Source organism: Cupressus sempervirens, chromosome 2, assembly GCF_028749045.1.
Source record: "Cupressus sempervirens isolate cs-2001-9-10 chromosome 2, ASM2874904v1, whole genome shotgun sequence".
NCBI classification, from domain to species: domain Eukaryota; kingdom Viridiplantae; phylum Streptophyta; class Pinopsida; order Cupressales; family Cupressaceae; genus Cupressus; species Cupressus sempervirens.
Window position 1 is genome coordinate 494,245,549 of NC_143119.1, and position 12,979 is coordinate 494,258,527.

The window sequence follows — 12,979 nt, forward strand, 5'->3', positions numbered from 1 at the left end:
CAAATATTTTATTATTGCCCAATTGGGATATTGCTGATGCCTTAATTTTTAATTCTGTGTCAAATAATTTAGGATTATAGGATCCAGATAAAGAGGAATTCTTGGGAAAAACATTTAGTAATGACCAAGCTTCCCTTGTTATGTGGTCATTAAGAAGAGGATCCAGAACTACTCCATTACAGCCTGATGATTCAGGACTAACAGGGAGTATCATTGTGAGGAGGGTCGCTGATACTTCACATGTACAGGCAGTCCACATGAATGTGGATTATTCTAAATTTGCCTTGGCCACTACAAAAAAAGAAGAAAAAGAAATGACTAATATGTAGAGTAAGTATGAAATAGTGGTGGATGCCTACAATAAAGAAGTAAAAAAGAGAATTGAGCTGGAAAACAAGGTATCTCAATTGGAGAAGATACTTGGGAAAAGAAAGGTGGGAGAATCCATTACACTTAGAATTGCATACCCTTCATAGTCATTTGTTGGATCAACCCCTATCATTGAAATACCTGACACCCCTGAAAGGCCCCAATTCTATATTGCAGAGGACTTTGAAGCAAAAAAAACAAAATTACATGAGTTGCAGATAGAATTTAGAAATCAATAGGAAGAAAAATTAAAGCAAGGTGTGGTATATTCGAGGGATAAAATACAATGGTCAACTTTTTATGATCAGTTGACAAGAATTGTAACCCTCATGGATGAGTTGAACAAAGATAAGGATAAATTGACTCTTCTTGCACAAAAATGGAGGGAGAGAAATAATGATATTACAATCATATGTATATCTGCAGTCCAAATGCCTTATCATCAAGTTGAGAAGATTTTTGATCTATTAAATAAGCTAGAGAATTTTGATGATAAAAGAGATTCTTTACAGAGAAGATTAACACTCTATTTTTCTCAATATATGGCTGAAAAATTCACTTTATTTTCTTGTGCTTTAGAATCTGTTGATACAATAAAGGAAAAGGAAAAGTGGAAAAGGGAGTTGGACAAGTTATTTAATGAAAGAATAATAAACATCATGAGTGAGACTAGCCACTGGTTTTGGGCAAAGACAAATGAAGAGCTAGTAAAAATACAATTATTTTATGCTACTATGAGAAAAGAATTTGATGATTTAGAAGAAAGTACAAATTCCTTAATAAAGATTCAAAGAGAAGCTCTAAATTTTGATTGGCCAGATGATGATGCTTTTAATAAATGGAAAAATTAGTTTATGGAACAGACGTTAGGAGACGATGAGGAGGAAGATGCAAAAGTAACAGTTACCCTCGTAGTTAGTAATGAAGACATGGAAGATCCCCAGGTTAAAGTAAGTTTGCAGGTAACTGAAGATGATACATCACTTTCAGACCTCATGGATATGTACTCCGAAGATGAAGAATGATTGTAAGATCAGATCATATTTTCTTGTCTCAACAACTGAGAAGCATAACAGAAAGGGACCCACCAAAGAATTGTTTGATGTAATAAGCCTTTTTGTTATTTTGTTCTTGTCTTTTTGATAGAAGTGTATGTGAGTGCCTTTTTAAAAGGAAACCTGTCATTTGTCTTTAGCCTAAAGCTTGTTGCATCTTACACTATTTAAGTGAGATCCCAAGGCTAAAGAATGGTCCGAATTCTATTTCTTCTAAGTATTGTGCTTAGTCTGGTTTTTGGTCCAAATTTTGAAAGCAAGTTTGTAATGTATTTTTCTGTCAATTCTCTGAGAATACATGAATATAGAATGAGCTGTGTTTCTAAAGGCCATTCTGAGTCTATTATAAAAGATATACCCATTTCAAAGGAAATGAATACAAATTATGAATTGTCCCCATATCAGTTCTTTCTGAATTTTGTCTCCTTTTAAATACTTAGCTACCTTGATGTTGTATGAGTAAAAGCTTGTGCAATTGAATGCAATCTAGTTAGGTTGTATATCCATTTATCATTGCTGTTAATTCAATGGATTAAATAAAGGATTTGATGAATGTGATAAGATTCCTTAAGTATTGAAAAGGATTTTGAATGATAAGTTCTGATAAGAATTGCTGATAGAATTTGTTGTAAGGCAAAAAATTAGATTTAAGAATTTGCTATAGACTCTGAACCCCAATGGATTAGGCACTGGTCAAGTTATTTCAGCTGAAGGAGAAATATGTTATAAATGGTTATTCAACTGCATCATCAAATCAAATTTTACTTTTATTTCCTATAGATCTTCAAAGTTGGCCATCACTTGTCTGCATGGAATGTTTTAGCTTCAGTTAGCCATTGTTGTTAAAAACATCTACAGATCTATAGGAGAATTCTTTGTGGGGCCCATTTGCCGTTGCACCAAAAGCCATGACTGTTAGTGAACATGGAACACCACATAATTAACCACCTGTGGGCAGGGAAGCACGTTGCATCACCCAACAATCTCCCCCTCGACGTGCATACCAGGTGCTTACGCGGGTCGGGAAGGCACCAGAGAGATTTGAACCCATGACCAAGCCAAAACCAGGCTCTCATACCAATTGAAAGGGCCCATTTGCCGTTGCACCAAAAGCCATGACTGTTAGTGAACATGGAACACCACATAATTAACCACCTGTGGGCAGGGGAGCGTGTCACATCACCCAACATTCTTGGCCATATCTGTTTATGGGATGTGTTTACCAAGTTAGTAAGAATTATGTATATGTTTGCGGATCTTGAAATGAGAATCATAATGAAACTAAGAATAATCCTCATACAGTTGTTCCAGTTTTGAACCATCCCTGGGTACAACCACCCTGGTTTTGCAGAGCCAAAAGAGTAGAAAACCATCTGTGGTTTTGTTGAAGTTGGGTCCAAATACCTTACATATGAAATTGTTAATAAAAATATGCTAGTCTTTAGATTGTGTATGTACCGTCATTCTGGTATTAAGCATTTTGTCGCCTAGTAGTTTTAGTACTTTTTAAAACACCAACACATACCACTTCTTCAAGATGTTCAACTGAAGGCTATTGTTCTGGACACCCTTGAACACCACCATTACCATTAAGAGTGGGTTATAATAAAATTTAGAACACCAATAACATATGTTCTAAATAATGCATTGCCATGCCAACCACATACTACTTACCCGAAATTCAATCTCATTTTCATCAACCAACATTGCTTGTCTATGCTTTCCTAGCAAAAACTTACTACCAGTCCCGCATTTCACCGATGTCAATTTAACACCCTCACATGTAAAAGCTGAGAGAGAAAGGACATACCCATCTTCACATTGAACTGCTATTGCAACAATGTATTTTGTGGGTAGATGACTAACATAGAATATAAAATCATTCTAATTTTTAAGATATCAAACCAAAAGGTTCACAACCACAAAATGCATCAGTGGTGAAAATAAAAAAAATATGTTATTGGATCTTACAGAAATAGAAATATATATATATATATATATATATATATTTTCCTCATTACCTCCACCCTCTCACTTTTGGCAATAGAAGGATTCCCCCTTATATCATCCTCAAATTAAATTTTTTTTAGCTCTTACAAAGGTTCTTTTTCCTATACTAGACTTATTCCATCGTGCACAAGATCATTATGTGTAACTCTTTGTCATGCCCAAAATTTATAGGGCAAAAACACAACTAGATTTTTTTTACTACCATTATTATTACTACTACTATTATTATTATTATTGTTATTTTAGTTTCTAGGTCTAGGCAAACAATTAAATTCCATTTACATTCTCAAGGATATAGGGTTGGTTATTAAAATTACTATACTAGTGTCAAACGATGTGTGATAGTATTACAAGAACTTCTAACATGGGTTGATTTAGTTTGATTGATTTAACTATAGCTTCAGGATTACAAGGGTAGGTCATCAAGTCGAAGAGTTATTTAGTGTTTCTAATTTTTTTGGGTAAAATTTAATAAAGTTGGGTTCATAGGTTTTCACTTCTTGACATGAGGGTGGGAGCCCACCTCAACATGGTCACATTTGGGCTTAATCCTAGTTAGTGGGTCAATTGATCTTGTTTAATTATATTAAGTTAGATTTCATTTAACTTGAAAAACATCAAGGATTTTGTTAGGTCTTAATTGATACCATATGCTTATTGTAGTATACTTGGTCACTTCCCTAGATGCCTTGATCTACACCAAAAGATAGCCTAATGACTTAAAAATTACTTGACTTCGATAATTAATGTAACCTATTAAAACTAAATAAAACATTAATTTCATACCCTAAGCCAATTGCAACATCAAATTCATCCTCAACATATCTCTAATTGACTATCAAGTTGTCTATACCTACTCCAACCCATAACACCTCCTAACATTTAATAACCACAAGGTTACTAAACTAAGCCCTCTCTAATTTATTATTTTACTAAATAAAATTAAAATATACAAAACATACTTATGTGGCCTAGTTCCAAAACTATACACATTTAAAATGCAACATACTTTACCTTCTCCCTCTAACACGTCACCTTGACTAGTAATTAAGAGCCTTTAACTCTCCACTATAAAATATAGAATTCTAAATATCAATTACAAAAAAAAAAAAAAAATTCTCCACTGAATAAAATTAAAATATACAAAACATACTTATGTGGCCTAGTTCCAAAACTATACACATTTAAAATGCAACATACTTTACCTTCTCCCTCTAACATGTCACCTTGACTAGTAATTAAGAGCCTTGAACTCTCCACTATAGAAAATATAATTCTAATTCCAATTATCTTGCTAACAATTCCCCCCTCAATATAATACCACTTGTCAACTACTTTGTTTAAATTGCACTATTAAATATCTTACCTATTTACATTAACATATCTAAATCCAACTGTAATAATATAGAAACATTACATCTTCATGCATATAAATTTAACCATGCAACCTGATGGTGACTTAAACAGATTTAACTTTTAGTGTCATAGCCTATACATATCAAGACTTTATAGAAGTAACTAATTTTGATAACCTATATGTTCTCCTCTAGGATATCACATGACATCTTACATTTAAATTTTATTTCAATATACTACTTATTATTTAACCATTAGATATTATTAATAATTGTACCTACTTAGATAGCTATTCTTCTTTGACACCCGACTAATTCTGTTATAATATATTCATAACCTATCTCACCTCATTTACATTTACTTATTAGTCCCTAAAATAATCTTCCTACAAGCTACATATCATACCACAACATATATTACTACTTCCTACAGTGGTTACTTTTTCAATGACATACCCCCTACCTTTATTAATTCCCTTTCTATTAAATTCCATGTGTCATGAATAAAATACTACTAAAATAATCTCAACACTAACTACACCACTACATGTATATTACTAATATTACCTACAGACTGACTTTAATCCTACACACTCACTAATTCCTAAGACCTAAACTCCATGTCATGCAACTCACCCGTACTACTCGTGAATCTCCCTCCTGATGCCCTGCGAACCCCAAGACCTCCCTACTACCAATGTAGAGGTGGTAGTGGCCTAGCCATGCACCCTTGAGCCAAGTGCTAAGGTTAGGAATGTACTTTTTTTTGGGAGAGCCATTGGGAAGGTGGGGTCCACTACCCACCTTCGATGTAACTTTCTATGTGGGTGCCCTTCTCTATACTACCAAGTGATCTTCTCTATGACTTGATGGTGATGGTGGTCCCATCCAGTCACATGATGCAATGAAGCCATAGTATTTTCGAATGGGGAGGATAAGGTTTTTTTAAAAAATTCATTTATTATATTGTGAGATTGTTTTAAAAGTGTGAGTGCTTTCTATGCCCAATGGTATGGGACTTTAAAATTTTTATTTTTATTTTATGGTCTCTTTGACATGTCACCTCATGTTCCACCATGGAAATTATTAAAATAGGTTTTATTTCTTATTTAGCTTGGTTTAGGGAATTGATGTTATGGGACAAATATGGAATGGTTTCAAAGGAATATTTTTAGTATTAAAATATTGATCTGTAATTGGGAGGGGAATTATTTCCTTCCCATACAATTTCTAGAGAGCTTATTTTGCATGTACAAACTTGTTTTCTTATGCATGTGGCTATTGGGTGCTATGAGTCCTACTTTAGTCATATTCTTCTATTCCACTAGTTGACATCAAAATTGATGGATGGTTAGTTTGATGTGAGCATTAACATTCTAAGAAGTATGTCTATAATGATAAATCTATTTAAGATTACTTGAATTTGCTAGAATGTAACACTTGAATCTTATTAACTACTTCATACAAGTCACTTTCTTTGCTACATCAAACTTTATGTCTTTCCTTTGTACAAGATAAACTATAAAATCTATTAATTCAATCCCTATGATGAAAATTTCAAATCAATGTTTTGTTGAAAAATAGATTCATTATTGAAGTACTCTTCATGTACAAAAATATATGGCTGCACTTCCCTCATCTTATTGCCTAGTTCATCATGCACATGATTCACTTATGCCTAATCAATCCTATGTACATGAAACATTAGGAACTACCTAATTTAGAGTGATTCTTCTATACTCCAACTATATAATCAAGGATAATCTTTACTTCTTATCAATATAAAAGCAATCTCTAACAATGAGTCAATTCACATTTCCACAACCCTATACTACTAACATGGAATCCTCCTTCACATCAATACAAATAACATGGGAAATTTCTCCATCATAAATACAATACACCAAAGTAAAGGTCTCTTTCATGCATCATCAACACATGGTAGTCACACTGAACTTCTTTATTAGATACAATGAGGACAAACCTACAAAAAAACATGAAACCAAGAACCATGGAGGCTCACCTCCCAACCTAGGCCTCCAAAGAGGCCACCCACCGAGCTAGGGAAACAAGTCTCAAACAAGTTACACTCAAGCAATAATAATGCATAAGATATGAAATTTCAACACATATAAACTCCCTTCAAGGTTTAACACAATGATTCACCATTGGAATCATGAAACAATGGGTGAAGGTGGGCTCTCCAAAGAGGAGAATGCTATATTCACATACACATACATTTGCAATTGCACAATGCCTCTTTAAGGCTATCAAAATACCTTATCCTCATCACATCAATACACTTATACCTCACAAAATACAAATGCCTCTTCAAGGCTATCAAACAAGGCATATGGCTTCAGTGGAGCCCATACTCCATGAACAAAAAAATGCTCTCCAAGAGGAGAATCTCTCAACTTCAATTTTGAGCCCAACTAACTCCTTCACCCAAGGAATCTCTTCCCTCCAAAGGGTGAGTGAAGCTTTCACACCCATCAACATTCATACACAAAAAAAAAGAGAAAAATTCCAAGAGAAATTCATCACAAACAATAGTGCATACCCACAATCCAAAACACAAACACACTATGATGTAGGAACATCCTGGGTGCAAGGGCAATCTTGCATCACCAAAAAATATTTTATTTTTAGTCTTTTCCATTTTAATAAGGACAAGTAGATAGGGTGTTTACTATTTATGAGAACTTACTATTTTTGGTAAGTTTCTCATACGAGCTCAAAATGTTCTAATTTTCTATAGGAAGGTTCATTTTAGAGATATAAGTCTACCATAAAAATCTCATTGCTCAATCATTAGTATCAGAGAAGTTATTGCAGATTTTTAGTGGAAAAATTTGTAGAAAAATCTTTCGGCTCAATGTTGGAGGCCTTAGAGTGCCCAGATGAGGTCTGAAAACTTGACAAAAGGGTGCTAGCACAATTCTAAGTTAGTAGATCATGAGCTAGAATTTCCAAAAAGTGGTTATAACAGCCAATCAGAGCAACGATTCGTGAGTTATGGCCTTCCAAAGTTGGGCTACCTGAAATTTCTAAAAATAATTGTCAAAGATGTATTTGGCTGACTTTATATGTTTTGTTAGGGTCTATCAGCACTAGGTATTAAGTTTGAGCATCTAGAACCTTTCCAAGTGGCATAAAATTGCCTAGTTAAGAAAGGCCCAAACATTGTCTAGAACTACTCTAGGTGATAGCTCACAACTTGTCTTGAAAATTATTGTATTGAAGGTGCCTATGTGGGTTAGCATATTGTACTTATGAATTTTGTAATTTCATATTTGTGGCACAAATAAGAAGTCCATATTTTTTTCTCACATTTACTGTTGTTTCTTGTTTTTGTTATGAGATTATGGTATTAAGGGGACTACCCTGCATCAAGTGGTATCAGAGTAGGAGTTCTTGAGTGTGTGGAAAGATCATCGATTGTGAGGTAGTTCATATCAGGACTGTGGTTTGGGCTAAGTGCATAAATAGATCACCAATTGTGAGGTAGTTTGCACTAGTGTTTCAACAAAAGCACAAAAATGCCTCCATGAAGAGAACATGGTGGAAGAGCTATACAGGTTACACTTGAGGGTTTCTAAGACCTCCAAAGGAAAATGTAAGCATTGGAAGAACAAATGCAAAGAGGAATAAATATTCCTATAAGAGATGCAATTGAGGATGAGGATGAAGTAGAAGAAAATACTAGAGAAGAGGCAGTTCTAAACCTAAAGGAAGAGAGGCTTTTTAGGGCCATCTCCAAGATTGGAAAAAGACCTAAGTTTGAGGTTCCCACATTTTTAGGAAATATTAACCCAGAAGAGTTGATTGGTTGGATCAATGAACTAGAGGAGTACTTTGAGTATGAAGATATTGAGAATCTAGATAGGGTCAAGTTTGCGAAGGAAAAATTGAAGGGACATGCAAAGATCTAGTGGCAAGAGGTTTAGTTGGAGTGAAATAGAAAGGGAAAGGAAAAAATCACTAGATGGGATCAGATGATAGCTAAAATGAAGTGATAATTCATTCCTATGGATTATGAGCTTGATCTATTGAAGAAGATGCAAGGGATGAAGAAAGCAAGAAAATTTGTTCAAGAGTATACAGAAGAGTTCTACCTAGTTCTCATTAGAATTGGCCATGTAGAAGTTGATAAGGAGAAAGTCACCTATTATCTTAATGGGTAAAGGCCCTACATTCAAGATGAGATGAGTCTAGTTTGAATGAGTAGTATTGAGGAGGCATACTAGTTTTCCCTAAGAGTTGAGGAGAAACTGAACAAGAAGTTTGACAATAAGAATAGTAGAAGAGGTCATGGTGGAAGATCTAGTGGACAATCTTATGGTGGTCAAAATGATGATCAAAAGAACAAGGATGAGGCTAGAAGTAGCAATTAGAACCAAAGGGAGAATAATTCCAATCATCAAAGAGGAAGAGGTAGAGGACAAAGATCTATAAGAGGAGGCTTCCATGGGAAATGTTTTCACTATGGAGAAGAAGGGCATAGAGCATTTGAATGTACCCAATGCCAAGGAAGGATAGATTGAAGAATAGAAGGCGAGGCCAGAGTTGCACATGTTGACAAAGATACCAATCCTCACATTTTTAGGATGATGAAAGAGTAGAAATCCTAGTTAATCAAAGATCCTATTGAGTGGTGAGAATTAACCTTAGTAAGGAAGGAGCTTGTTTTACACAAGGTACAAATGTGAAGATAAGTGTTGTGATGTGATCATTGATGGTGGAAGTACTAAAAATCTAGTGTTAGAAACAATGGTCACCAAGTTGACATTGAAGAGGTAGAAACACCCACGTCTATGCTATATTGCTTGGGTGCAAGATGACCACAAGGTCATGGTCAATGAGTAGTGTTCAATGAAGCTCAAGATTGGAAGCTACTAGGATGAGGTACTATGCGATATCATACCTATGGACATATGTCATATGTTGTTGGGTAGGCTGTGGTAGTTTGATAGGCATGCTGTACATGATGGGTGAGCAAATACCTACACTCTAACTAAGGATAGAGTGAAACATAAGCTAAAGCTCTTTAAGGATAAAGACGAAAAGGTATGTAGTGCTGCTAGAATATGTTTTGTTGATGGAAAAGAGTTTTTTAAAGGTATGAAGCATGAGCATATGTGTTTTGCTATAATTCTTAAAGACAGTAAGGAATAAGTAGAGGAGGTACCTGCAGAAGTTGCAGATATGTTGAGAGAGTTTTTTGATACTATATTAGATAATGTACTTGATGGATCACTGCCAGTGAGGAATATTAGTCACTAGATGGATTTGGTTCTAGGAGCTAGTTTGCCAAACAAGGCAGTGCATAGAATCATACCAACAGATAGTGAAGAGGTTAACATGCAAGTTCATGAGTTGTTACAAAAGGGATTGATTCAAGAGAGTTTGAGTCCATTGCTATACCAATAGTAATAGCACTAAAGAAGAATGGAGAATGGAGCATGTACAAAGATTCTCATGCTATCAACATTATCACAATGAAGTATAGTTTTCCATTTCCAAGGATGGATGATATTATAGACTATTTGAGTGGAGCTAAGCATTTCACAAAGATAGATATGAAGAATGGGTACCATCAAATTTGTATCAAAGAAGGTGATGAGTGGAAGACTACTTTCAAGATAAGGGGAGGACTATATGAGTGGTTAGTCATGCCTTTTGGGCTAACCAATGCACCAAGCACTTTCATGAGGCTCATGAATGAGGCACTAAAGGAGTTTCTAGGTAAGTTTGTCATTGTTTATTTAGATGATATTTTGATATTTAGTAAGACATTAAAGAAGAATTTGATTCATATTTGAAAGGTTTATGATAAGTTGAGGGAAGAAAAGTTGCTAATAAACCTGAAGAAGTGCAGTTTTGTGAAGAAAGAGTTGGTGTACCTAGGATTTGTAGTCTTAGGAGAAGGTCTAAAAATGAACCCAAAGAAAGTGAAGGCTATCCTTGAATGGCCTACTCCAAGGAATAAAAAAGAGGTAATATCTTTTCATAGACTGGCTACATTTTATAGAAAGTTCATAAAAAGTTTTAGCAGTATTTGTGGACCCTTGACTAAAACAATGAGAGGGGATAGGAAAGAGTTTAAGTGGACTATAGGAGTAGATAAGAGTTTTAATCTGTTAAAATAGAAGGTTACGAAGTAGCCTATTTTAGCAATTCCTAATTTTAACAAGGTGTTTCAAGTAGACTATGATGCTAGTGGTACTACAATAGGAGCTATTTTGAGCCAGGAAGGTAGACCTATTCCTTAATTTAGTGAGAAATTGAATGATGCAAAAAGAAAATATTCTATTTATGATCAGGAATTTTATGCTATAGTTCAAGCATTGAAGAAGTGGAGACACTATCTTCTTCCTAAGGAGTTTGTTTTGTATACTAATCATCAAGCTTTGCAATATTTGAATAGTCAAGGAAAATTGAACCAAAGACATTTAAAGTGGGTTGAGTTTTTGCAGAGTTATACATTTTTTTTGAAACATAGGATTGGGAAGTCTAACAAAGTTGTAGATGCTCTTAGTAGAAGACAACTTTTGCTGAGAAAAATGCAAATAGACGTGGTTGGGTTCAAAGAACTTAGTACATTATATCTAGATGATCCTAATTTTGGTGAAGCATGGAAGGCATGTACAAAACCTGTTACACTTGATAGGGAAAAGTGGTTGGATTTCATGATCCAGTATAATATGTTGTTCAAAAGAAGACAGTTGTGCATTCCTAGAAGTTCAATGAGAAATAATCTCATCAAGGAGGAGCATAGTGGAGGATTGACTGGACATTTTGGCAGAGATAAAACTATAGCTTTGCTTTCTATAAAATTATTATCGGCCACAGTTACAAAAACATGTGATGAAGTTTGTACAAAGTTTTTGAGTATGTCAAATGGCAAAAGGAGTGGAGTAGAATATAGGGTTGTATCAACCATTACTTGTACCAGAGAAGTCATGGAAGGATGTCAACATGGATTTTGTTCTTGGATTACTGAGGACACAATGTGGTTATGATTCTATTTTTGTAGTGGTCAAAAAGTTTTCAAAGATGACACATTTTATTCATTGCAAGAAGACTAGTGATGCTATTCATGTAGCAGAGTTGTTTTTAGAGAAGTGATGAGATTACATGGTCTACCAAAGAGTATAGTTTTAGATCGAGATACTAAATTTGTTGGGTGTTTCTAGTGTACATTACAGAAGAAGTTGAAGGTAGACTTGAAGTTTAGTTCATCACATCATCCATAGACTGATGGACAGATAGAAGCAGTGAATCAAAGTTTAGGAAATTTGCTAAGATGCTTAGTTGGAGATAAACCAAAAGGATGGGATATAGTTTTACCATATGCAGAATTTGCATATAATAATTCTATCAATAGGAGTACTAGTAAATCAACGTTCTAGATTGTATATGGGAGTAGTCCCAGAAATGCTTTTGAATTGAGGCTATTGGATAAATGAGAGATAAGTAGTGTTAAGTAGAAGATTTTGCTCAACATTTGAAAAAATCCACGATGAGGTGAGGAAGCACATCATGAAGATGAATACATAGCATAAGGCTAAGATGGATGTGAAAAGGAGATATAAGAAATTTTAGATTGGAGATGAAGTCATGGTTCATTTGAGAAAGGTCTGTTTTCTAGTGGGTACATATAATTGTTGGATATAATTGATTAATTGTGTGTTGTCTTTGATGTTACACAAATGTCATATCAGTTGACAATCTATGCATGCAAAGTTTTTTTGGTTAGTGAAGGCAGTTTTCCTATTCTATCAAGCATTCTTGAGTCTGCTATGTATAGAAGGCAGTATCTACCAAGCTCACTCGACCATCAAAGGAAGTTATGTAGAAAAGAGTGTTAACTGAGCTCACTTGGTTAACAAAGGGAAAGTTGAACAAAGTTAGTATTAACCAAGTTCACTTGGTTAGCAAAAGAATTTTGTAAGTTTTCAATGTTAACCAAGCTTCTATTGGTTAACACATGAAATCACTTCAGAATAAGTTTCTACCAAGCTAGGTCAGCTACCAAAGGATTCTCTTATTTTGGCATGTAAAGCTTAATTATTTTACCTATTGATTCTAGTTGACTATGGTAATGAATATTGGTTATTCTAGTTTATATTTGAGCTGACTTGACAATCTGGAAGGTATAAGTAAAAGGTCAAGTTGTGATTTCAA